The sequence below is a fragment of the Apteryx mantelli genome, unplaced genomic scaffold (genome assembly GCF_036417845.1).
Source record: "Apteryx mantelli isolate bAptMan1 unplaced genomic scaffold, bAptMan1.hap1 HAP1_SCAFFOLD_44, whole genome shotgun sequence".
Lineage (NCBI taxonomy): Eukaryota > Metazoa > Chordata > Aves > Apterygiformes > Apterygidae > Apteryx > Apteryx mantelli.
The window spans coordinates 837,033-862,070 of NW_027118782.1; positions in this window are offsets into that span (position 1 = coordinate 837,033).

Below are 25,038 nucleotides of genomic sequence, written 5' to 3' on the forward strand. Positions count from 1 at the left end.
GTTTGTGGTTGTCATGTCTCTTCTGGCTCAGTGCCTGATAGGCCAGTGCTGGTCACGTGGGTGCAGTTTGTTGTTGTGATGTCATTTGCGGATCAGTGCCTGATAGGCCAGTGCTGGTCACGTGGGTGGAGATTGTGTTTGTGATGTCACTTGTGGCTCAGTGCCTGATAGGCCAATGCTGTTCATGTGGGTGCAGTTTGAGGTTGTGATGTCACTTGTAGCTCGGTGCCTGATAGGCCAGTGCTGGTGATGTGGGTGCAGTTTGTGGTTGTGAGGTCACTTGTGGCTCAGTGCCTGATGGGACATTGCTGGTCCTGTGGCTGCAGTTTGTGGTTGTGAGGTCACTTGTGGCTGAGTGCCTGATAGGCCAGTGCTGGTGATGTGGGTGGAGTCTATGGTTGTGATGTCACTTTTGGCTCAGTGCCTGATAGGCCACTGCTGGTCATGTCGGTGGAGTTTGTGGTTGTGATGTCTCTTCTGGCTCAGTGCCTGATAGGCCAGTGCTGGTCACGTGGGTGCAGTTTGTTGTTGTGATGTCATTTGCGGATCAGTGCCTGATAGGCCAGTGCTGGTCACGTGGGTGGAGTTTGTGTTTGTGATGTCACTTGTGGCTCAGTGCCTGATAGGCCAGTGCTGGTCATGTGGGTGCAGTTTTTGTTTGTGATGTCACTTGTGGCTCAGTGCCTGATAGGCCAGTGCTGGTGATGTGGCTGCAATTTGTGTTTGTGATGTCACTTGTGGCTCAGTGCCTGATAGGCCAGTGCTGGTCATGTGGGTGCAGTTTGTTGTTGTGATGTCATTTGCGAATCAGTGCCTGATAGGCCAGTGCTGGTCACGTGGGTGGAGTTTGTGTTTGTGATGTCACTTGTGGCTCAGTGCCTGATAGGCCAGTGCTGGTCATGTGGCTGCAGTTTGTGGTTGTGATGTCACTTGTGGCTGAGTGCCTGATAGGCCAGTGCTGGTCACGTGGGTTCATTTTGTGGTTGTGAGGTCACTTGTGGCTCAGTGCCTGATAGGCCAGTGCTGGTCATGTGGCTGCAGTCTGTGGTTGTGATGTCACTTGTGGCTCAGTGCCTGATAGGCCAGTGCTGGTGATGTGGGTGGAGTTTGTGTTTGTGATGTCACTTGAGGCTCAGTGCCTGATAGGCCAGTGCTGGTGATGTGGCTGCAGTTTGTGGCTGTGAGGTCACTTGTGGCTCAGTGCCTGATAGGCCAGTGCTGGTCACATGGCTGCAGTTTGTGGTTGTGAGGTCACTTGTGGCTGAGTGCCTGATAGGCCAGTGCTGGTCACATGGCTGCAGTTTGTGTTTGTGATGTCACTTGTGGCTCAGTGCCTGATAGGCCAGTGCTGGTGATGTGGGTGGAGTCTATGGTTGTGATGTCTCTTGTGGCTCAGTGCCTGATAGGCCACTGCTGGTCATGTGGGTGGAGTTTGTGGTTGTGATGTCTCTTCTGGCTCAGTGCCTGGTAGACCAGTGCTAGTCACGTGGCTGCAGTTTGTGTTTGTGATGTCACTTGTGGCTGAGTGCCTGATAGGATATTGCTGGTCCTGTGGGTGCATTTTGTGTTTGTGATGTCACTTGTGGCTCAGTGCCTGATAGAACAGTGCTGATGATGTGGGTGGAGTTTGTGGTTGTGAGGTCACTTGTGGCTCAGTGCCTGATAGGCCAGTGCTGGTGATGTGGGTGCAGTTTGTGGTTGTGAGGTCACTTGTGGCTCAGTGCCTGATAGGCCAGTGCTGGTGATGTGGCTGCAGTTTGTGGCTGTGAGGTCACTTGTGGCTCAGTGCCTGACAGGGCCCTGCTGGTCCTGTGGGTGGAGTTTGTGTTTGTGATGTCACTTGTGGCTCAGTGCCTGATAGGCCAATGCTGTTCGTGTGGGTGCAGTTTGTGTTTGTGATGTCACTTGTGGCTCAGAGCCTGATAGGCCAGTGCTGGTCATGTGGATAGAGTTTGTGTTTGTGATGTCACTTGTGGCTCAGTGCCTGATAGGCCAGTGCTGGTCATGTGGATAGAGTTAGTGGTTGTGATGTCACTTGTGGCTCAGTGCCTGATAGGCCAGTGCTGGTCACGTGGGTGCAGTTTGTTGTTGTGATGTCATTTGCGGATCAGTGCCTGATAGGCCAGTGCTGGTGATGTGGGTGGAGTTTGTGTTTGTGATGTCACTTGTGGCTCAGTGCCTGATAGGCCAGTGCTGGTCATGTGGATAGAGTTAGTGGTTGTGATGTCACTTGTGGCTCAGTGCCTGATAGGCCAGTGCTGGTCATGTGGGTGCAGTTTGTGATTGTGATGTCACTTGTGGCTCAGTGCCTGATAGGCCAGTGCTGGTGATGTGGGTGCAGTTTGTGGTTGTCAGGTCACTTGTGGCTCAGAGCCTGATAGGCCAGTGTTGGTGACATGGCTGCAGTTTGTGTTTGTGATGTCACTTGTGGCTCAGTGCCTGATAGGCCAGTGCTGGTCATGTGGCTGCAGTTTATATTTGTGACGTCACTTGTGGCTGAGTGCCTGATAGGCCAGTGCTGGTCCTGTGTGTGCAGTTTGTGTTTGTGATGTCACTTGTGGCTCAGTGCCTGATAGGCCAATGCTGTTCATGTGGGTGCAGTTTGTGGTTGTGATGTCACTTGTGGCTCAGAGCCTGATAGGCCAGTGTTGGTCACATGGCTGCAGTTTGTGGTTGTGATGTCACTTGTGGCTCAGTGCCTGATAGGCCAGTGCTGGTCCTGTGGGTGCAGTTTGTGGTTGTCAGGTCACTTGTGGCTCAGAGCCTGATAGGCCAGTGCTGGTCACGTGGGTGCAGTTTGTTGTTGTGATGTCATTTGCGGATCAGTGCCTGATAGGCCAGTGCTGGTCACGTGGGTGGAGTTTGTGTTTGTGATGTCACTTGTGGCTCAGTGCCTGATAGGCCAGTGCTGGTGATGTGGCTGCAGTTTGTGTTTGTGATGTCACTTGTGGCTCAGTGCCTGATAGGCCAGTGCTGGTCATGTGGGTGGAGTTTGTGGTTGTGATGTCACTTGTGGCTCAGGGCCTGATAGGCCAGTGTTGGTGAAGTGGGTGCAGTTTGTGTTTGTGATGTTACTTGTGGCTCAGTGCCTGATAGGCCAGTGCTGGTGATGTGGGTGGAGTTTGTGGTTGTGATGTCACTTGTGGCTCAGTGCCTGATAGGCCAGTGCTGGTCATGTGGGTGCAGTTTGTGGTTGTGATGTCACTTGTGGCTCAGTGCCTGATAGGCCAGTGTTGGTCACATGGCTGCAGTTTGTGTTTGTGATGTCACTTGTGGCTCAGTGCCTGATAGGCCAGTGCTGTTCATGTGGGTCGAGTTTGTGATTGTGATGTCACTTGTGGCTCAGTGCCTGATAGGCCAGTGCTGGTCATGTGGATAGAGTTTGTGGTTGTGATGTCACTTGTGGCTCAGTGCCTGATAGGCCAGTGCTGGTCCTGTGTGTGCAGTTTGTGGTTTTGATGTCACTTGTGGCTGAGTGCCTGATAGGCCAGTGCTGGTCACGTGGGTGCAGTTTGTTGTTGTGATGTCATTTGCGGATCAGTGCCTGATAGGCCAGTGCTGGTCACGTGGGTGGAGTTTGTGTTTGTGATGTCACTTGTGGCTCAGTGCCTGATAGGCCAGTGCTGGTGATGTGGGTGGAGTTTGTGGTTGTGATGTCACTTGTGGCTCAGTGCCTGATAGGCCAGTGCTGGTGATGTGGGTGGAGTTTGTGGTTGTGATGTCACTTGTGTCTCAGTGCCTGATAGGCCAATGCTGGTCCTGTGGCTGCAGTTTGTGGTTGTGATGTCACTTGTGGCTCAGTGCCTGATAGGCCAGTGCTGGTCACGTGGGTGGAGATTGTGTTTGTGATGTCACTTGTGGCTCAGTGCCTGATAGGCCAATGCTGTTCATGTGGGTGCAGTTTGAGGTTGTGATGTCACTTGTAGCTCGGTGCCTGATAGGCCAGTGCTGGTGATGTGGGTGCAGTTTGTGGTTGTGATGTCACTTGAGGCTCAGTGCCTGATGGGACATTGCTGGTCCTGTGGCTGCAGTTTGTGGTTGTGAGGTCACTTGTGGCTGAGTGCCTGATAGGCCAGTGCTGGTGATGTGGGTGGAGTCTATGGTTGTGATGTCACTTTTGGCTCAGTGCCTGATAGGCCACTGCTGGTCATGTGGGTGGAGTTTGTGGTTGTCATGTCTCTTCTGGCTCAGTGCCTGATAGGCCAGTGCTGGTCACGTGGGTGCAGTTTGTTGTTGTGATGTCATTTGCGGATCAGTGCCTGATAGGCCAGTGCTGGTCACGTGGGTGGAGATTGTGTTTGTGATGTCACTTGTGGCTCAGTGCCTGATAGGCCAATGCTGTTCATGTGGGTGCAGTTTGAGGTTGTGATGTCACTTGTAGCTCGGTGCCTGATAGGCCAGTGCTGGTGATGTGGGTGCAGTTTGTGGTTGTGAGGTCACTTGTGGCTCAGTGCCTGATGGGACATTGCTGGTCCTGTGGCTGCAGTTTGTGGTTGTGAGGTCACTTGTGGCTGAGTGCCTGATAGGCCAGTGCTGGTGATGTGGGTGGAGTCTATGGTTGTGATGTCACTTTTGGCTCAGTGCCTGATAGGCCACTGCTGGTCATGTCGGTGGAGTTTGTGGTTGTGATGTCTCTTCTGGCTCAGTGCCTGATAGGCCAGTGCTGGTCACGTGGGTGCAGTTTGTTGTTGTGATGTCATTTGCGGATCAGTGCCTGATAGGCCAGTGCTGGTCACGTGGGTGGAGTTTGTGTTTGTGATGTCACTTGTGGCTCAGTGCCTGATAGGCCAGTGCTGGTCATGTGGGTGCAGTTTTTGTTTGTGATGTCACTTGTGGCTCAGTGCCTGATAGGCCAGTGCTGGTGATGTGGCTGCAATTTGTGTTTGTGATGTCACTTGTGGCTCAGTGCCTGATAGGCCAGTGCTGGTCATGTGGGTGCAGTTTGTTGTTGTGATGTCATTTGCGAATCAGTGCCTGATAGGCCAGTGCTGGTCACGTGGGTGGAGTTTGTGTTTGTGATGTCACTTGTGGCTCAGTGCCTGATAGGCCAGTGCTGGTCATGTGGCTGCAGTTTGTGGTTGTGATGTCACTTGTGGCTGAGTGCCTGATAGGCCAGTGCTGGTCACGTGGGTTCATTTTGTGGTTGTGAGGTCACTTGTGGCTCAGTGCCTGATAGGCCAGTGCTGGTCATGTGGCTGCAGTCTGTGGTTGTGATGTCACTTGTGGCTCAGTGCCTGATAGGCCAGTGCTGGTGATGTGGGTGGAGTTTGTGTTTGTGATGTCACTTGAGGCTCAGTGCCTGATAGGCCAGTGCTGGTGATGTGGCTGCAGTTTGTGGCTGTGAGGTCACTTGTGGCTCAGTGCCTGATAGGCCAGTGCTGGTCACATGGCTGCAGTTTGTGGTTGTGAGGTCACTTGTGGCTGAGTGCCTGATAGGCCAGTGCTGGTCACATGGCTGCAGTTTGTGTTTGTGATGTCACTTGTGGCTCAGTGCCTGATAGGCCAGTGCTGGTGATGTGGGTGGAGTCTATGGTTGTGATGTCTCTTGTGGCTCAGTGCCTGATAGGCCACTGCTGGTCATGTGGGTGGAGTTTGTGGTTGTGATGTCTCTTCTGGCTCAGTGCCTGGTAGACCAGTGCTAGTCACGTGGCTGCAGTTTGTGTTTGTGATGTCACTTGTGGCTGAGTGCCTGATAGGATATTGCTGGTCCTGTGGGTGCATTTTGTGTTTGTGATGTCACTTGTGGCTCAGTGCCTGATAGAACAGTGCTGATGATGTGGGTGGAGTTTGTGGTTGTGATGTCACTTGTGGCTCAGTGCCTGATAGGCCAGTGCTGGTGATGTGGGTGCAGTTTGTGGTTGTGAGGTCACTTGTGGCTCAGTGCCTGATAGGCCAGTGCTGGTGATGTGGCTGCAGTTTGTGGCTGTGAGGTCACTTGTGGCTCAGTGCCTGACAGGGCCCTGCTGGTCCTGTGGGTGGAGTTTGTGTTTGTGATGTCACTTGTGGCTCAGTGCCTGATAGGCCAATGCTGTTCGTGTGGGTGCAGTTTGTGTTTGTGATGTCACTTGTGGCTCAGTGCCTGATAGGCCAGTGCTGGTGATGTGGGTGCAGTTTGTGGTTGTCAGGTCACTTGTGGCTCAGAGCCTGATAGGCCAGTGTTGGTGACATGGCTGCAGTTTGTGTTTGTGATGTCACTTGTGGCTCAGTGCCTGATAGGCCAGTGCTGGTCATGTGGCTGCAGTTTATATTTGTGACGTCACTTGTGGCTGAGTGCCTGATAGGCCAGTGCTGGTCCTGTGTGTGCAGTTTGTGTTTGTGATGTCACTTGTGGCTCAGTGCCTGATAGGCCAATGCTGTTCATGTGGGTGCAGTTTGTGGTTGTGATGTCACTTGTGGCTCAGAGCCTGATAGGCCAGTGTTGGTCACATGGCTGCAGTTTGTGGTTGTGATGTCACTTGTGGCTCAGTGCCTGATAGGCCAGTGCTGGTCCTGTGGGTGCAGTTTGTGGTTGTCAGGTCACTTGTGGCTCAGAGCCTGATAGGCCAGTGCTGGTCACGTGGGTGCAGTTTGTTGTTGTGATGTCATTTGCGGATCAGTGCCTGATAGGCCAGTGCTGGTCACGTGGGTGGAGTTTGTGTTTGTGATGTCACTTGTGGCTCAGTGCCTGATAGGCCAGTGCTGGTGATGTGGCTGCAGTTTGTGTTTGTGATGTCACTTGTGGCTCAGTGCCTGATAGGCCAGTGCTGGTCATGTGGGTGGAGTTTGTGGTTGTGATGTCACTTGTGGCTCAGGGCCTGATAGGCCAGTGTTGGTGAAGTGGGTGCAGTTTGTGTTTGTGATGTTACTTGTGGCTCAGTGCCTGATAGGCCAGTGCTGGTGATGTGGGTGGAGTTTGTGGTTGTGATGTCACTTGTGGCTCAGTGCCTGATAGGCCAGTGCTGGTCATGTGGGTGCAGTTTGTGGTTGTGATGTCACTTGTGGCTCAGTGCCTGATAGGCCAGTGTTGGTCACATGGCTGCAGTTTGTGTTTGTGATGTCACTTGTGGCTCAGTGCCTGATAGGCCAGTGCTGTTCATGTGGGTCGAGTTTGTGATTGTGATGTCACTTGTGGCTCAGTGCCTGATAGGCCAGTGCTGGTCATGTGGATAGAGTTTGTGGTTGTGATGTCACTTGTGGCTCAGTGCCTGATAGGCCAGTGCTGGTCCTGTGTGTGCAGTTTGTGGTTTTGATGTCACTTGTGGCTGAGTGCCTGATAGGCCAGTGCTGGTCACGTGGGTGCAGTTTGTTGTTGTGATGTCATTTGCGGATCAGTGCCTGATAGGCCAGTGCTGGTCACGTGGGTGGAGTTTGTGTTTGTGATGTCACTTGTGGCTCAGTGCCTGATAGGCCAGTGCTGGTGATGTGGGTGGAGTTTGTGGTTGTGATGTCACTTGTGGCTCAGTGCCTGATAGGCCAGTGCTGGTGATGTGGGTGGAGTTTGTGGTTGTGATGTCACTTGTGTCTCAGTGCCTGATAGGCCAATGCTGGTCCTGTGGCTGCAGTTTGTGGTTGTGATGTCACTTGTGGCTCAGTGCCTGATAGGCCAGTGCTGGTCACGTGGGTGGAGATTGTGTTTGTGATGTCACTTGTGGCTCAGTGCCTGATAGGCCAATGCTGTTCATGTGGGTGCAGTTTGAGGTTGTGATGTCACTTGTAGCTCGGTGCCTGATAGGCCAGTGCTGGTGATGTGGGTGCAGTTTGTGGTTGTGAGGTCACTTGTGGCTCAGTGCCTGATGGGACATTGCTGGTCCTGTGGCTGCAGTTTGTGGTTGTGAGGTCACTTGTGGCTGAGTGCCTGATAGGCCAGTGCTGGTGATGTGGGTGGAGTCTATGGTTGTGATGTCACTTTTGGCTCAGTGCCTGATAGGCCACTGCTGGTCATGTGGGTGGAGTTTGTGGTTGTCATGTCTCTTCTGGCTCAGTGCCTGATAGGCCAGTGCTGGTCACGTGGGTGCAGTTTGTTGTTGTGATGTCATTTGCGGATCAGTGCCTGATAGGCCAGTGCTGGTCACGTGGGTGGAGATTGTGTTTGTGATGTCACTTGTGGCTCAGTGCCTGATAGGCCAATGCTGTTCATGTGGGTGCAGTTTGAGGTTGTGATGTCACTTGTAGCTCGGTGCCTGATAGGCCAGTGCTGGTGATGTGGGTGCAGTTTGTGGTTGTGAGGTCACTTGTGGCTCAGTGCCTGATGGGACATTGCTGGTCCTGTGGCTGCAGTTTGTGGTTGTGAGGTCACTTGTGGCTGAGTGCCTGATAGGCCAGTGCTGGTGATGTGGGTGGAGTCTATGGTTGTGATGTCACTTTTGGCTCAGTGCCTGATAGGCCACTGCTGGTCATGTCGGTGGAGTTTGTGGTTGTGATGTCTCTTCTGGCTCAGTGCCTGATAGGCCAGTGCTGGTCACGTGGGTGCAGTTTGTTGTTGTGATGTCATTTGCGGATCAGTGCCTGATAGGCCAGTGCTGGTCACGTGGGTGGAGTTTGTGTTTGTGATGTCACTTGTGGCTCAGTGCCTGATAGGCCAGTGCTGGTCATGTGGGTGCAGTTTTTGTTTGTGATGTCACTTGTGGCTCAGTGCCTGATAGGCCAGTGCTGGTGATGTGGCTGCAATTTGTGTTTGTGATGTCACTTGTGGCTCAGTGCCTGATAGGCCAGTGCTGGTCATGTGGGTGCAGTTTGTTGTTGTGATGTCATTTGCGAATCAGTGCCTGATAGGCCAGTGCTGGTCACGTGGGTGGAGTTTGTGTTTGTGATGTCACTTGTGGCTCAGTGCCTGATAGGCCAGTGCTGGTCATGTGGCTGCAGTTTGTGGTTGTGATGTCACTTGTGGCTCAGTGCCTGATAGGCCAGTGCTGGTCACGTGGGTTCATTTTGTGGTTGTGAGGTCACTTGTGGCTCAGTGCCTGATAGGCCAGTGCTGGTCATGTGGCTGCAGTCTGTGGTTGTGATGTCACTTGTGGCTCAGTGCCTGATAGGCCAGTGCTGGTGATGTGGGTGGAGTTTGTGTTTGTGATGTCACTTGAGGCTCAGTGCCTGATAGGCCAGTGCTGGTGATGTGGCTGCAGTTTGTGGCTGTGAGGTCACTTGTGGCTCAGTGCCTGATAGGCCAGTGCTGGTCACATGGCTGCAGTTTGTGGTTGTGAGGTCACTTGTGGCTGAGTGCCTGATAGGCCAGTGCTGGTCACATGGCTGCAGTTTGTGTTTGTGATGTCACTTGTGGCTCAGTGCCTGATAGGCCAGTGCTGGTGATGTGGGTGGAGTCTATGGTTGTGATGTCTCTTGTGGCTCAGTGCCTGATAGGCCACTGCTGGTCATGTGGGTGGAGTTTGTGGTTGTGATGTCTCTTCTGGCTCAGTGCCTGGTAGACCAGTGCTAGTCACGTGGCTGCAGTTTGTGTTTGTGATGTCACTTGTGGCTGAGTGCCTGATAGGATATTGCTGGTCCTGTGGGTGCATTTTGTGTTTGTGATGTCACTTGTGGCTCAGTGCCTGATAGAACAGTGCTGATGATGTGGGTGGAGTTTGTGGTTGTGAGGTCACTTGTGGCTCAGTGCCTGATAGGCCAGTGCTGGTGATGTGGGTGCAGTTTGTGGTTGTGAGGTCACTTGTGGCTCAGTGCCTGATAGGCCAGTGCTGGTGATGTGGCTGCAGTTTGTGGCTGTGAGGTCACTTGTGGCTCAGTGCCTGACAGGGCCCTGCTGGTCCTGTGGGTGGAGTTTGTGTTTGTGATGTCACTTGTGGCTCAGTGCCTGATAGGCCAATGCTGTTCGTGTGGGTGCAGTTTGTGTTTGTGATGTCACTTGTGGCTCAGAGCCTGATAGGCCAGTGCTGGTCATGTGGATAGAGTTTGTGTTTGTGATGTCACTTGTGGCTCAGTGCCTGATAGGCCAGTGCTGGTCATGTGGATAGAGTTAGTGGTTGTGATGTCACTTGTGGCTCAGTGCCTGATAGGCCAGTGCTGGTCACGTGGGTGCAGTTTGTTGTTGTGATGTCATTTGCGGATCAGTGCCTGATAGGCCAGTGCTGGTGATGTGGGTGGAGTTTGTGTTTGTGATGTCACTTGTGGCTCAGTGCCTGATAGGCCAGTGCTGGTCATGTGGATAGAGTTAGTGGTTGTGATGTCACTTGTGGCTCAGTGCCTGATAGGCCAGTGCTGGTCATGTGGGTGCAGTTTGTGATTGTGATGTCACTTGTGGCTCAGTGCCTGATAGGCCAGTGCTGGTGATGTGGGTGCAGTTTGTGGTTGTCAGGTCACTTGTGGCTCAGAGCCTGATAGGCCAGTGTTGGTGACATGGCTGCAGTTTGTGTTTGTGATGTCACTTGTGGCTCAGTGCCTGATAGGCCAGTGCTGGTCATGTGGCTGCAGTTTATATTTGTGACGTCACTTGTGGCTGAGTGCCTGATAGGCCAGTGCTGGTCCTGTGTGTGCAGTTTGTGTTTGTGATGTCACTTGTGGCTCAGTGCCTGATAGGCCAATGCTGTTCATGTGGGTGCAGTTTGTGGTTGTGATGTCACTTGTGGCTCAGAGCCTGATAGGCCAGTGTTGGTCACATGGCTGCAGTTTGTGGTTGTGATGTCACTTGTGGCTCAGTGCCTGATAGGCCAGTGCTGGTCCTGTGGGTGCAGTTTGTGGTTGTCAGGTCACTTGTGGCTCAGAGCCTGATAGGCCAGTGCTGGTCACGTGGGTGCAGTTTGTTGTTGTGATGTCATTTGCGGATCAGTGCCTGATAGGCCAGTGCTGGTCACGTGGGTGGAGTTTGTGTTTGTGATGTCACTTGTGGCTCAGTGCCTGATAGGCCAGTGCTGGTGATGTGGCTGCAGTTTGTGTTTGTGATGTCACTTGTGGCTCAGTGCCTGATAGGCCAGTGCTGGTCATGTGGGTGCATTTTGTGGTTGTGATGTCACTTGTGGCTCAGGGCCTGATAGGCCAGTGTTGGTGAAGTGGGTGCAGTTTGTGTTTGTGATGTTACTTGTGGCTCAGTGCCTGATAGGCCAGTGCTGGTGATGTGGGTGGAGTTTGTGGTTGTGATGTCACTTGTGGCTCAGTGCCTGATAGGCCAGTGCTGGTCATGTGGGTGCAGTTTGTGGTTGTGATGTCACTTGTGGCTCAGTGCCTGATAGGCCAGTGTTGGTCACATGGCTGCAGTTTGTGTTTGTGATGTCACTTGTGGCTCAGTGCCTGATAGGCCAGTGCTGTTCATGTGGGTCGAGTTTGTGATTGTGATGTCACTTGTGGCTCAGTGCCTGATAGGCCAGTGCTGGTCATGTGGATAGAGTTTGTGGTTGTGATGTCACTTGTGGCTCAGTGCCTGATAGGCCAGTGCTGGTCCTGTGTGTGCAGTTTGTGGTTTTGATGTCACTTGTGGCTGAGTGCCTGATAGGCCAGTGCTGGTCACGTGGGTGCAGTTTGTTGTTGTGATGTCATTTGCGGATCAGTGCCTGATAGGCCAGTGCTGGTCACGTGGGTGGAGTTTGTGTTTGTGATGTCACTTGTGGCTCAGTGCCTGATAGGCCAGTGCTGGTGATGTGGGTGGAGTTTGTGGTTGTGATGTCACTTGTGGCTCAGTGCCTGATAGGCCAGTGCTGGTGATGTGGGTGCAGTTTGTGACTGTGATGTTACTTGTGGCTCAGTGCCTGATAGGCCAGTGCTGGTCACGTGGGTGGAGTTTGTGTTTGTGATGTCACTTGTGGCTGAGTGCCTGATAGGCCAGTGCTGGTCACGTGGGTTCATTTTGTGGTTGTGAGGTCACTTGTGGCTCAGTGCCTGATAGGCCAGTGCTGGTCATGTGGCTGCAGTCTGTGGTTGTGATGTCACTTGTGGCTCAGTGCCTGATAGGCCAGTGCTGGTGATGTGGGTGGAGTTTGTGTTTGTGATGTCACTTGAGGCTCAGTGCCTGATAGGCCAGTGCTGGTGATGTGGCTGCAGTTTGTGGCTGTGAGGTCACTTGTGGCTCAGTGCCTGATAGGCCAGTGCTGGTCACATGGCTGCAGTTTGTGGTTGTGAGGTCACTTGTGGCTGAGTGCCTGATAGGCCAGTGCTGGTCACATGGCTGCAGTTTGTGTTTGTGATGTCACTTGTGGCTCAGTGCCTGATAGGCCAGTGCTGGTGATGTGGGTGGAGTCTATGGTTGTGATGTCTCTTGTGGCTCAGTGCCTGATAGGCCACTGCTGGTCATGTGGGTGGAGTTTGTGGTTGTGATGTCTCTTCTGGCTCAGTGCCTGGTAGACCAGTGCTAGTCACGTGGCTGCAGTTTGTGTTTGTGATGTCACTTGTGGCTGAGTGCCTGATAGGATATTGCTGGTCCTGTGGGTGCATTTTGTGTTTGTGATGTCACTTGTGGCTCAGTGCCTGATAGAACAGTGCTGATGATGTGGGTGGAGTTTGTGGTTGTGATGTCACTTGTGGCTCAGTGCCTGATAGGCCAATGCTGGTCCTGTGGCTGCAGTTTGTGGTTGTGATGTCACTTGTGGCTGAGTGCCTGATAGGCCAGTGCTGGTCATGTGGGTGCAGTTTGTGGTTGTGATGTTACTTGTGGCTCAGTGCCTGATAGGCCAGTGCTGGTCACGTGGGTGGAGTTTGTGTTTGTGATGTCACTTGTGGCTCAGTGCCTGATAGGCCAGTGCTGGTCATGTGGATAGAGTTAGTGGTTGTGATGTCACTTGTGGCTGAGTGCCTGATAGGCCAGTGCTGGTCACGTGGGTGCAGTTTGTGGTTGTGATGTCATTTGCGGATCAGTGCCTGATAGGCCAGTGCTGGTGATGTGGGTGGAGTTTGTGTTTGTGATGTCACTTGTGGCTCAGTGCCTGATAGGCCAGTGCTGGTCATGTGGATAGAGTTAGTGGTTGTGATGTCACTTGTGGCTCAGTGCCTGATAGGCCAGTGCTGGTGGTGTGGGTGCAGTTTGTGTTTGTGATGTCACTTGTGGCTCAGTGCCTGATAGGCCAGTGCTGGTGATGTGGGTGCAGTTTGTGGTTGTCAGGTCACTTGTGGCTCAGAGCCTGATAGGCCAGTGTTGGTGACATGGCTGCAGTTTGTGTTTGTGATGTCACTTGTGGCTCAGTGCCTGATAGGCCAGTGCTGGTCATGTGGCTGCAGTTTATATTTGTGACGTCACTTGTGGCTGAGTGCCTGATAGGCCAGTGCTGGTCCTGTGTGTGCAGTTTGTGTTTGTGATGTCACTTGTGGCTCAGTGCCTGATAGGCCAATGCTGTTCATGTGGGTGCAGTTTGTGGTTCTGATGTCACTTGTGGCTCAGAGCCTGATAGGCCAGTGTTGGTCACATGGCTGCAGTTTGTGGTTGTGATGTCACTTGTGGCTCAGTGCCTGATAGGCCAGTGCTGGTCCTGTGGGTGCAGTTTGTGGTTGTCAGGTCACTTGTGGCTCAGAGCCTGATAGGCCAGTGCTGGTCACGTGGGTGCAGTTTGTTGTTGTGATGTCATTTGCGGATCAGTGCCTGATAGGCCAGTGCTGGTCACGTGGGTGGAGTTTGTGTTTGTGATGTCACTTGTGGCTCAGTGCCTGATAGGCCAGTGCTGGTCACGTGGGTGGAGATTGTGTTTGTGATGTCACTTGTGGCTCAGTGCCTGATAGGTCAATGCTGTTCATGTGGGTGCAGTTTGAGGTTGTGATGTCACTTGTAGCTCGGTGCCTGATAGGCCAGTGCTGGTGATGTGGGTGCAGTTTGTGGTTGTGAGGTCACTTGTGGCTCAGTGCCTGATGGGACATTGCTGGTCCTGTGGCTGCAGTTTGTGGTTGTGAGGTCACTTGTGGCTGAGTGCCTGATAGGCCAGTGCTGGTGATGTGGGTGGAGTCTATGGTTGTGATGTCACTTTTGGCTCAGTGCCTGATAGGCCACTGCTGGTCATGTCGGTGGAGTTTGTGGTTGTGATGTCTCTTCTGGCTCAGTGCCTGATAGGCCAGTGCTGGTCACGTGGGTGCAGTTTGTTGTTGTGATGTCATTTGCGGATCAGTGCCTGATAGGCCAGTGCTGGTCACGTGGGTGGAGTTTGTGTTTGTGATGTCACTTGTGGCTCAGTGCCTGATAGGCCAGTGCTGGTCATGTGGGTGCAGTTTTTGTTTGTGATGTCACTTGTGGCTCAGTGCCTGATAGGCCAGTGCTGGTGATGTGGCTGCAATTTGTGTTTGTGATGTCACTTGTGGCTCAGTGCCTGATAGGCCAGTGCTGGTCATGTGGGTGCAGTTTGTTGTTGTGATGTCATTTGCGAATCAGTGCCTGATAGGCCAGTGCTGGTCACGTGGGTGGAGTTTGTGTTTGTGATGTCACTTGTGGCTCAGTGCCTGATAGGCCAGTGCTGGTGATGTGGCTGCAGTTTGTGGTTGTGATGTCACTTGTGGCTGAGTGCCTGATAGGCCAGTGCTGGTCACGTGGGTTCATTTTGTGGTTGTGAGGTCACTTGTGGCTCAGTGCCTGATAGGCCAGTGCTGGTCATGTGGCTGCAGTCTGTGGTTGTGATGTCACTTGTGGCTCAGTGCCTGATAGGCCAGTGCTGGTGATGTGGGTGGAGTTTGTGTTTGTGATGTCACTTGAGGCTCAGTGCCTGATAGGCCAGTGCTGGTGATGTGGCTGCAGTTTGTGGCTGTGAGGTCACTTGTGGCTCAGTGCCTGATAGGCCAGTGCTGGTCACATGGCTGCAGTTTGTGGTTGTGAGGTCACTTGTGGCTGAGTGCCTGATAGGCCAGTGCTGGTCACATGGCTGCAGTTTGTGGTTGTGATGTCACTTGTGGCTCAGTGCCTGATAGGCCAGTGCTGGTGATGTGGGTGGAGTCTATGGTTGTGATGTCTCTTGTGGCTCAGTGCCTGATAGGCCACTGCTGGTCATGTGGGTGGAGTTTGTGGTTGTGATGTCTCTTCTGGCTCAGTGCCTGGTAGACCAGTGCTAGTCACGTGGCTGCAGTTTGTGTTTGTGATGTCACTTGTGGCTGAGTGCCTGATAGGATATTGCTGGTCCTGTGGGTGCATTTTGTGTTTGTGATGTCACTTGTGGCTCAGTGCCTGATAGAACAGTGCTGATGATGTGGGTGGAGTTTGTGGTTGTGATGTCACTTGTGGCTCAGTGCCTGATAGGCCAGTGCTGGTGATGTGGGTGCAGTTTGTGGTTGTGAGGTCACTTGTGGCTCAGTGCCTGATAGGCCAGTGCTGGTGATGTGGCTGCAGTTTGTGGCTGTGAGGTCACTTGTGGCTCAGTGCCTGATAGGCCAGTGCTGGTGATGTGGCTGCAGTTTGTGTTTGTGATGTCACTTGTGGCTCAGTGCCTGACAGGGCCCTGCTGGTCCTGTGGGTGGAGTTTGTGTTTGTGATGTCACTTGTGGCTCAGTGCCTGATAGGCCAATGCTGTTCGTGTGGGTGCAGTTTGTGTTTGTGATGTCACTTGTGGCTCAGAGCCTGATAGGCCAGTGCTGGTCATGTGGATAGAGTTTGTGTTTGTGATGTCACTTGTGGCTCAGTGCCTGATAGGCCAGTGCTGGTCATGTGGATAGAGTTAGTGGTTGTGATGTCACTTGTGGCTCAGTGCCTGATAGGCCAGTGCTGGTCACGTGGGTGCAGTTTGTTGTTGTGATGTCATTTGCGGATCAGTGCCTGATAGGCCAGTGCTGGTGATGTGGGTGGAGTTTGTGTTTGTGATGTCACTTGTGGCTCAGTGCCTGATAGGCCAGTGCTGGTCATGTGGATAGAGTTAGTGGTTGTGATGTCACTTGTGGCTCAGTGCCTGATAGGCCAGTGCTGGTCATGTGGCTGCAGTTTGTGATTGTGATGTCACTTGTGGCTCAGTGCCTGATAGGCCAGTGCTGGTCATGTGGGTGCAGTTTGTGGTTGTCAGGTCACTTGTGGCTCAGAGCCTGATAGGCCAGTGTTGGTGACATGGCTGCAGTTTGTGTTTGTGATGTCACTTGTGGCTCAGTGCCTGATAGGCCAGTGCTGGTCATGTGGCTGCAGTTTATATTTGTGACGTCACTTGTGGCTGAGTGCCTGATAGGCCAGTGCTGGTCCTGTGTGTGCAGTTTGTGTTTGTGATGTCACTTGTGGCTCAGTGCCTGATAGGCCAATGCTGTTCATGTGGGTGCAGTTTGTGGTTGTGATGTCACTTGTGGCTCAGAGCCTGATAGGCCAGTGTTGGTCACATGGCTGCAGTTTGTGGTTGTGATGTCACTTGTGGCTCAGTGCCTGATAGGCCAGTGCTGGTCCTGTGGGTGCAGTTTGTGGTTGTCAGGTCACTTGTGGCTCAGAGCCTGATAGGCCAGTGCTGGTCACGTGGGTGCAGTTTGTTGTTGTGATGTCATTTGCGGATCAGTGCCTGATAGGCCAGTGCTGGTCACGTGGGTGGAGTTTGTGTTTGTGATGTCACTTGTGGCTCAGTGCCTGATAGGCCAGTGCTGGTGATGTGGCTGCAGTTTGTGTTTGTGATGTCACTTGTGGCTCAGTGCCTGATAGGCCAGTGCTGGTCATGTGGGTGGAGTTTGTGGTTGTGATGTCACTTGTGGCTCAGGGCCTGATAGGCCAGTGTTGGTGAAGTGGGTGCAGTTTGTGTTTGTGATGTTACTTGTGGCTCAGTGCCTGATAGGCCAGTGCTGGTGATGTGGGTGGAGTTTGTGGTTGTGATGTCACTTGTGGCTCAGTGCCTGATAGGCCAGTGCTGGTCATGTGGGTGCAGTTTGTGGTTGTGATGTCACTTGTGGCTCAGTGCCTGATAGGCCAGTGTTGGTCACATGGCTGCAGTTTGTGTTTGTGATGTCACTTGTGGCTCAGTGCCTGATAGGCCAGTGCTGTTCATGTGGGTCGAGTTTGTGATTGTGATGTCACTTGTGGCTCAGTGCCTGATAGGCCAGTGCTGGTCATGTGGATAGAGTTTGTGGTTGTGATGTCACTTGTGGCTCAGTGCCTGATAGGCCAGTGCTGGTCCTGTGTGTGCAGTTTGTGGTTTTGATGTCACTTGTGGCTGAGTGCCTGATAGGCCAGTGCTGGTCACGTGGGTGCAGTTTGTTGTTGTGATGTCATTTGCGGATCAGTGCCTGATAGGCCAGTGCTGGTCACGTGGGTGGAGTTTGTGTTTGTGATGTCACTTGTGGCTCAGTGCCTGATAGGCCAGTGCTGGTGATGTGGGTGGAGTTTGTGGTTGTGATGTCACTTGTGGCTCAGTGCCTGATAGGCCAGTGCTGGTGATGTGGGTGGAGTTTGTGGTTGTGATGTCACTTGTGTCTCAGTGCCTGATAGGCCAATGCTGGTCCTGTGGCTGCAGTTTGTGGTTGTGATGTCACTTGTGGCTCAGTGCCTGATAGGCCAGTGCTGGTCACGTGGGTGGAGATTGTGTTTGTGATGTCACTTGTGGCTCAGTGCCTGATAGGCCAATGCTGTTCATGTGGGTGCAGTTTGAGGTTGTGATGTCACTTGTAGCTCGGTGCCTGATAGGCCAGTGCTGGTGATGTGGGTGCAGTTTGTGGTTGTGAGGTCACTTGTGGCTCAGTGCCTGATGGGACATTGCTGGTCCTGTGGCTGCAGTTTGTGGTTGTGAGGTCACTTGTGGCTGAGTGCCTGATAGGCCAGTGCTGGTGATGTGGGTGGAGTCTATGGTTGTGATGTCACTTTTGGCTCAGTGCCTGATAGGCCACTGCTGGTCATGTGGGTGGAGTTTGTGGTTGTCATGTCTCTTCTGGCTCAGTGCCTGATAGGCCAGTGCTGGTCACGTGGGTGCAGTTTGTTGTTGTGATGTCATTTGCGGATCAGTGCCTGATAGGCCAGTGCTGGTCACGTGGGTGGAGATTGTGTTTGTGATGTCACTTGTGGCTCAGTGCCTGATAGGCCAATGCTGTTCATGTGGGTGCAGTTTGAGGTTGTGATGTCACTTGTAGCTCGGTGCCTGATAGGCCAGTGCTGGTGATGTGGGTGCAGTTTGTGGTTGTGAGGTCACTTGTGGCTCAGTGCCTGATGGGACATTGCTGGTCCTGTGGCTGCAGTTTGTGGTTGTGAGGTCACTTGTGGCTGAGTGCCTGATAGGCCAGTGCTGGTGATGTGGGTGGAGTCTATGGTTGTGATGTCACTTTTGGCTCAGTGCCTGATAGGCCACTGCTGGTCATGTCGGTGGAGTTTGTGGTTGTGATGTCTCTTCTGGCTCAGTGCCTGATAGGCCAGTGCTGGTCACGTGGGTGCAGTTTGTTGTTGTGATGTCATTTGCGGATCAGTGCCTGATAGGCCAGTGCTGGTCACGTGGGTGGAGTTTGTGTTTGTGATGTCACTTGTGGCTCAGTGCCTGATAGGCCAGTGCTGGTCATGTGGGTGCAGTTTTTGTTTGTGATGTCACTTGTGGCTCAGTGCCTGATAGGCCAGTGCTGGTGATGTGGCTGCAATTTGTGTTTGTGATGTCACTTGTGGCTCAGTGCCTGATAGGCCAGTGCTGGTCATGTGGGTGCAGTTTGTTGTTGTGATGTCATTTGCGAATCAGTGCCTGATAGGCCAGTGCTGGTCACGTGGGTGGAGTTTGTGTTTGTGATGTCACTTGTGGCTCAGTGCCTGATAGGCCAGTGCTGGTCATGTGGCTGCAGTTTGTGGTTGTGATGTCACTTGTGGCTGAGTGCCTGATAGGCCAGTGCTGGTCACGTGGGTTCATTTTGTGGTTGTGAGGTCACTTGTGGCTCAGTGCCTGATAGGCCAGTGCTGGTCATGTGGCTGCAGTCTGTGGTTGTGATGTCACTTGTGGCTCAGTGCCTGATAGGCCAGTGCTGGTGATGTGGGTGGAGTTTGTGTTTGTGATGTCACTTGAGGCTCAGTGCCTGATAGGCCAGTGCTGGTGATGTGGCTGCAGTTTGTGGCTGTGAGGTCACTTGTGGCTCAGTGCCTGATAGGCCAGTGCTGGTCACATGGCTGCAGTTTGTGGTTGTGAGGTCACTTGTGGCTGAGTGCCTGATAGGCCAGTGCTGGTCACATGGCTGCAGTTTGTGTTTGTGATGTCACTTGTGGCTCAGTGCCTGATAGGCCAGTGCTGGTGATGTGGGTGGAGTCTATGGTTGTGATGTCTCTTGTGGCTCAGTGCCTGATAGGCCACTGCTGGTCATGTGGGTGGAGTTTGTGGTTGTGATGTCTCTTCTGGCTCAGTGCCTGGTAGACCAGTGCTAGTCACGTGGCTGCAGTTTGTGTTTGTGATGTCACTTGTGGCTGAGTGCCTGATAGGATATTGCTGGTCCTGTGGGTGCATTTTGTGTTTGTGATGTCACTTGTGGCTCAGTGCCTGATAGAACAGTGCTGATGATGTGGGTGGAGTTTGTGGTTGTGAGGTCACTTGTGGCTCAGTGCCTGATAGGCCAGTGCTGGTGATGTGGGTGCAGTTTGTGGTTGTGAGGTCACTTGTGGCTCAGTGCCTGATAGGCCAGTGCTGGTGATGTGGCTGCAGTTTGTGGCTGTGAGGTCACTTGTGGCTCAGTGCCTGACAGGGCCCTGCTGGTCCTGTGGGTGGAGTTTGTGTTTGTGATGTCACTTGTGGCTCAGTGCCTGATAGGCCAATGCTGTTCGTGTGGGTGCAGTTTGTGTTTGTGATGTCACTTGTGGCTCAGAGCCTGATAGGCCAGTGCTGGTCATGTGGATAGAGTTTGTGTTTGTGATGTCACTTGTGGCTCAGTGCCTGATAGGCCAGTGCTGGTCATGTGGATAGAGTTAGTGGTTGTGATGTCACTTGTGGCTCAGTGCCTGATAGGCCAGTGCTGGTCACGTGGGTGCAGTTTGTTGTTGTGATGTCATTTGCGGATCAGTGCCTGATAGGCCAGTGCTGGTGATGTGGGTGGAGTTTGTGTTTGTGATGTCACTTGTGGCTCAGTGCCTGATAGGCCAGTGCTGGTCATGTGGATAGAGTTAGTGGTTGTGATGTCACTTGTGGCTCAGTGCCTGATAGGCCAGTGCTGGTCATGTGGGTGCAGTTTGTGATTGTGATGTCACTTGTGGCTCAGTGCCTGATAGGCCAGTGCTGGTGATGTGGGTGCAGTTTGTGGTTGTCAGGTCACTTGTGGCTCAGAGCCTGATAGGCCAGTGTTGGTGACATGGCTGCAGTTTGTGTTTGTGATGTCACTTGTGGCTCAGTGCCTGATAGGCCAGTGCTGGTCATGTGGCTGCAGTTTATATTTGTGACGTCACTTGTGGCTGAGTGCCTGATAGGCCAGTGCTGGTCCTGTGTGTGCAGTTTGTGTTTGTGATGTCACTTGTGGCTCAGTGCCTGATAGGCCAATGCTGTTCATGTGGGTGCAGTTTGTGGTTGTGATGTCACTTGTGGCTCAGAGCCTGATAGGCCAGTGTTGGTCACATGGCTGCAGTTTGTGGTTGTGATGTCACTTGTGGCTCAGTGCCTGATAGGCCAGTGCTGGTCCTGTGGGTGCAGTTTGTGGTTGTCAGGTCACTTGTGGCTCAGAGCCTGATAGGCCAGTGCTGGTCACGTGGGTGCAGTTTGTTGTTGTGATGTCATTTGCGGATCAGTGCCTGATAGGCCAGTGCTGGTCACGTGGGTGGAGTTTGTGTTTGTGATGTCACTTGTGGCTCAGTGCCTGATAGGCCAGTGCTGGTGATGTGGCTGCAGTTTGTGTTTGTGATGTCACTTGTGGCTCAGTGCCTGATAGGCCAGTGCTGGTCATGTGGGTGGAGTTTGTGGTTGTGATGTCACTTGTGGCTCAGGGCCTGATAGGCCAGTGTTGGTGAAGTGGGTGCAGTTTGTGTTTGTGATGTTACTTGTGGCTCAGTGCCTGATAGGCCAGTGCTGGTGATGTGGGTGGAGTTTGTGGTTGTGATGTCACTTGTGGCTCAGTGCCTGATAGGCCAGTGCTGGTCATGTGGGTGCAGTTTGTGGTTGTGATGTCACTTGTGGCTCAGTGCCTGATAGGCCAGTGTTGGTCACATGGCTGCAGTTTGTGTTTGTGATGTCACTTGTGGCTCAGTGCCTGATAGGCCAGTGCTGTTCATGTGGGTCGAGTTTGTGATTGTGATGTCACTTGTGGCTCAGTGCCTGATAGGCCAGTGCTGGTCATGTGGATAGAGTTTGTGGTTGTGATGTCACTTGTGGCTCAGTGCCTGATAGGCCAGTGCTGGTCCTGTGTGTGCAGTTTGTGGTTTTGATGTCACTTGTGGCTGAGTGCCTGATAGGCCAGTGCTGGTCACGTGGGTGCAGTTTGTTGTTGTGATGTCATTTGCGGATCAGTGCCTGATAGGCCAGTGCTGGTCACGTGGGTGGAGTTTGTGTTTGTGATGTCACTTGTGGCTCAGTGCCTGATAGGCCAGTGCTGGTGATGTGGGTGGAGTTTGTGGTTGTGATGTCACTTGTGGCTCAGTGCCTGATAGGCCAGTGCTGGTGATGTGGGTGGAGTTTGTGGTTGTGATGTCACTTGTGTCTCAGTGCCTGATAGGCCAATGCTGGTCCTGTGGCTGCAGTTTGTGGTTGTGATGTCACTTGTGGCTCAGTGCCTGATAGGCCAGTGCTGGTCACGTGGGTGGAGATTGTGTTTGTGATGTCACTTGTGGCTCAGTGCCTGATAGGCCAATGCTGTTCATGTGGGTGCAGTTTGAGGTTGTGATGTCACTTGTAGCTCGGTGCCTGATAGGCCAGTGCTGGTGATGTGGGTGCAGTTTGTGGTTGTGAGGTCACTTGTGGCTCAGTGCCTGATGGGACATTGCTGGTCCTGTGGCTGCAGTTTGTGGTTGTGAGGTCACTTGTGGCTGAGTGCCTGATAGGCCAGTGCTGGTGATGTGGGTGGAGTCTATGGTTGTGATGTCACTTTTGGCTCAGTGCCTGATAGGCCACTGCTGGTCATGTGGGTGGAGTTTGTGGTTGTCATGTCTCTTCTGGCTCAGTGCCTGATAGGCCAGTGCTGGTCACGTGGGTGCAGTTTGTTGTTGTGATGTCATTTGCGGATCAGTGCCTGATAGGCCAGTGCTGGTCACGTGGGTGGAGATTGTGTTTGTGATGTCACTTGTGGCTCAGTGCCTGATAGGCCAATGCTGTTCATGTGGGTGCAGTTTGAGGTTGTGATGTCACTTGTAGCTCGGTGCCTGATAGGCCAGTGCTGGTGATGTGGGTGCAGTTTGTGGTTGTGAGGTCACTTGTGGCTCAGTGCCTGATGGGACATTGCTGGTCCTGTGGCTGCAGTTTGTGGTTGTGAGGTCACTTGTGGCTGAGTGCCTGATAGGCCAGTGCTGGTGATGTGGGTGGAGTCTATGGTTGTGATGTCACTTTTGGCTCAGTGCCTGATAGGCCACTGCTGGTCATGTCGGTGGAGTTTGTGGTTGTGATGTCTCTTCTGGCTCAGTGCCTGATAGGCCAGTGCTGGTCACGTGGGTGCAGTTTGTTGTTGTGATGTCATTTGCGGATCAGTGCCTGATAGGCCAGTGCTGGTCACGTGGGTGGAGTTTGTGTTTGTGATGTCACTTGTGGCTCAGTGCCTGATAGGCCAGTGCTGGTCATGTGGGTGCAGTTTTTGTTTGTGATGTCACTTGTGGCTCAGTGCCTGATAGGCCAGTGCTGGTGATGTGGCTGCAATTTGTGTTTGTGATGTCACTTGTGGCTCAGTGCCTGATAGGCCAGTGCTGGTCATGTGGGTGCAGTTTGTTGTTGTGATGTCATTTGCGAATCAGTGCCTGATAGGCCAGTGCTGGTCACGTGGGTGGAGTTTGTGTTTGTGATGTCACTTGTGGCTCAGTGCCTGATAGGCCAGTGCTGGTCATGTGGCTGCAGTTTGTGGTTGTGATGTCACTTGTGGCTGAGTGCCTGATAGGCCAGTGCTGGTCACGTGGGTTCATTTTGTGGTTGTGAGGTCACTTGTGGCTCAGTGCCTGATAGGCCAGTGCTGGTCATGTGGCTGCAGTCTGTGGTTGTGATGTCACTTGTGGCTCAGTGCCTGATAGGCCAGTGCTGGTGATGTGGGTGGAGTTTGTGTTTGTGATGTCACTTGAGGCTCAGTGCCTGATAGGCCAGTGCTGGTGATGTGGCTGCAGTTTGTGGCTGTGAGGTCACTTGTGGCTCAGTGCCTGATAGGCCAGTGCTGGTCACATGGCTGCAGTTTGTGGTTGTGAGGTCACTTGTGGCTGAGTGCCTGATAGGCCAGTGCTGGTCACATGGCTGCAGTTTGTGTTTGTGATGTCACTTGTGGCTCAGTGCCTGATAGGCCAGTGCTGGTGATGTGGGTGGAGTCTATGGTTGTGATGTCTCTTGTGGCTCAGTGCCTGATAGGCCACTGCTGGTCATGTGGGTGGAGTTTGTGGTTGTGATGTCTCTTCTGGCTCAGTGCCTGGTAGACCAGTGCTAGTCACGTGGCTGCAGTTTGTGTTTGTGATGTCACTTGTGGCTGAGTGCCTGATAGGATATTGCTGGTCCTGTGGGTGCATTTTGTGTTTGTGATGTCACTTGTGGCTCAGTGCCTGATAGAACAGTGCTGATGATGTGGGTGGAGTTTGTGGTTGTGATGTCACTTGTGGCTCAGTGCCTGATAGGCCAGTGCTGGTGATGTGGGTGCAGTTTGTGGTTGTGAGGTCACTTGTGGCTCAGTGCCTGATAGGCCAGTGCTGGTGATGTGGCTGCAGTTTGTGGCTGTGAGGTCACTTGTGGCTCAGTGCCTGACAGGGCCCTGCTGGTCCTGTGGGTGGAGTTTGTGTTTGTGATGTCACTTGTGGCTCAGTGCCTGATAGGCCAATGCTGTTCGTGTGGGTGCAGTTTGTGTTTGTGATGTCACTTGTGGCTCAGTGCCTGATAGGCCAGTGCTGGTGATGTGGGTGCAGTTTGTGGTTGTCAGGTCACTTGTGGCTCAGAGCCTGATAGGCCAGTGTTGGTGACATGGCTGCAGTTTGTGTTTGTGATGTCACTTGTGGCTCAGTGCCTGATAGGCCAGTGCTGGTCATGTGGCTGCAGTTTATATTTGTGACGTCACTTGTGGCTGAGTGCCTGATAGGCCAGTGCTGGTCCTGTGTGTGCAGTTTGTGTTTGTGATGTCACTTGTGGCTCAGTGCCTGATAGGCCAATGCTGTTCATGTGGGTGCAGTTTGTGGTTGTGATGTCACTTGTGGCTCAGAGCCTGATAGGCCAGTGTTGGTCACATGGCTGCAGTTTGTGGTTGTGATGTCACTTGTGGCTCAGTGCCTGATAGGCCAGTGCTGGTCCTGTGGGTGCAGTTTGTGGTTGTCAGGTCACTTGTGGCTCAGAGCCTGATAGGCCAGTGCTGGTCACGTGGGTGCAGTTTGTTGTTGTGATGTCATTTGCGGATCAGTGCCTGATAGGCCAGTGCTGGTCACGTGGGTGGAGTTTGTGTTTGTGATGTCACTTGTGGCTCAGTGCCTGATAGGCCAGTGCTGGTGATGTGGCTGCAGTTTGTGTTTGTGATGTCACTTGTGGCTCAGTGCCTGATAGGCCAGTGCTGGTCATGTGGGTGGAGTTTGTGGTTGTGATGTCACTTGTGGCTCAGGGCCTGATAGGCCAGTGTTGGTGAAGTGGGTGCAGTTTGTGTTTGTGATGTTACTTGTGGCTCAGTGCCTGATAGGCCAGTGCTGGTGATGTGGGTGGAGTTTGTGGTTGTGATGTCACTTGTGGCTCAGTGCCTGATAGGCCAGTGCTGGTCATGTGGGTGCAGTTTGTGGTTGTGATGTCACTTGTGGCTCAGTGCCTGATAGGCCAGTGTTGGTCACATGGCTGCAGTTTGTGTTTGTGATGTCACTTGTGGCTCAGTGCCTGATAGGCCAGTGCTGTTCATGTGGGTCGAGTTTGTGATTGTGATGTCACTTGTGGCTCAGTGCCTGATAGGCCAGTGCTGGTCATGTGGATAGAGTTTGTGGTTGTGATGTCACTTGTGGCTCAGTGCCTGATAGGCCAGTGCTGGTCCTGTGTGTGCAGTTTGTGGTTTTGATGTCACTTGTGGCTGAGTGCCTGATAGGCCAGTGCTGGTCACGTGGGTGCAGTTTGTTGTTGTGATGTCATTTGCGGATCAGTGCCTGATAGGCCAGTGCTGGTCACGTGGGTGGAGTTTGTGTTTGTG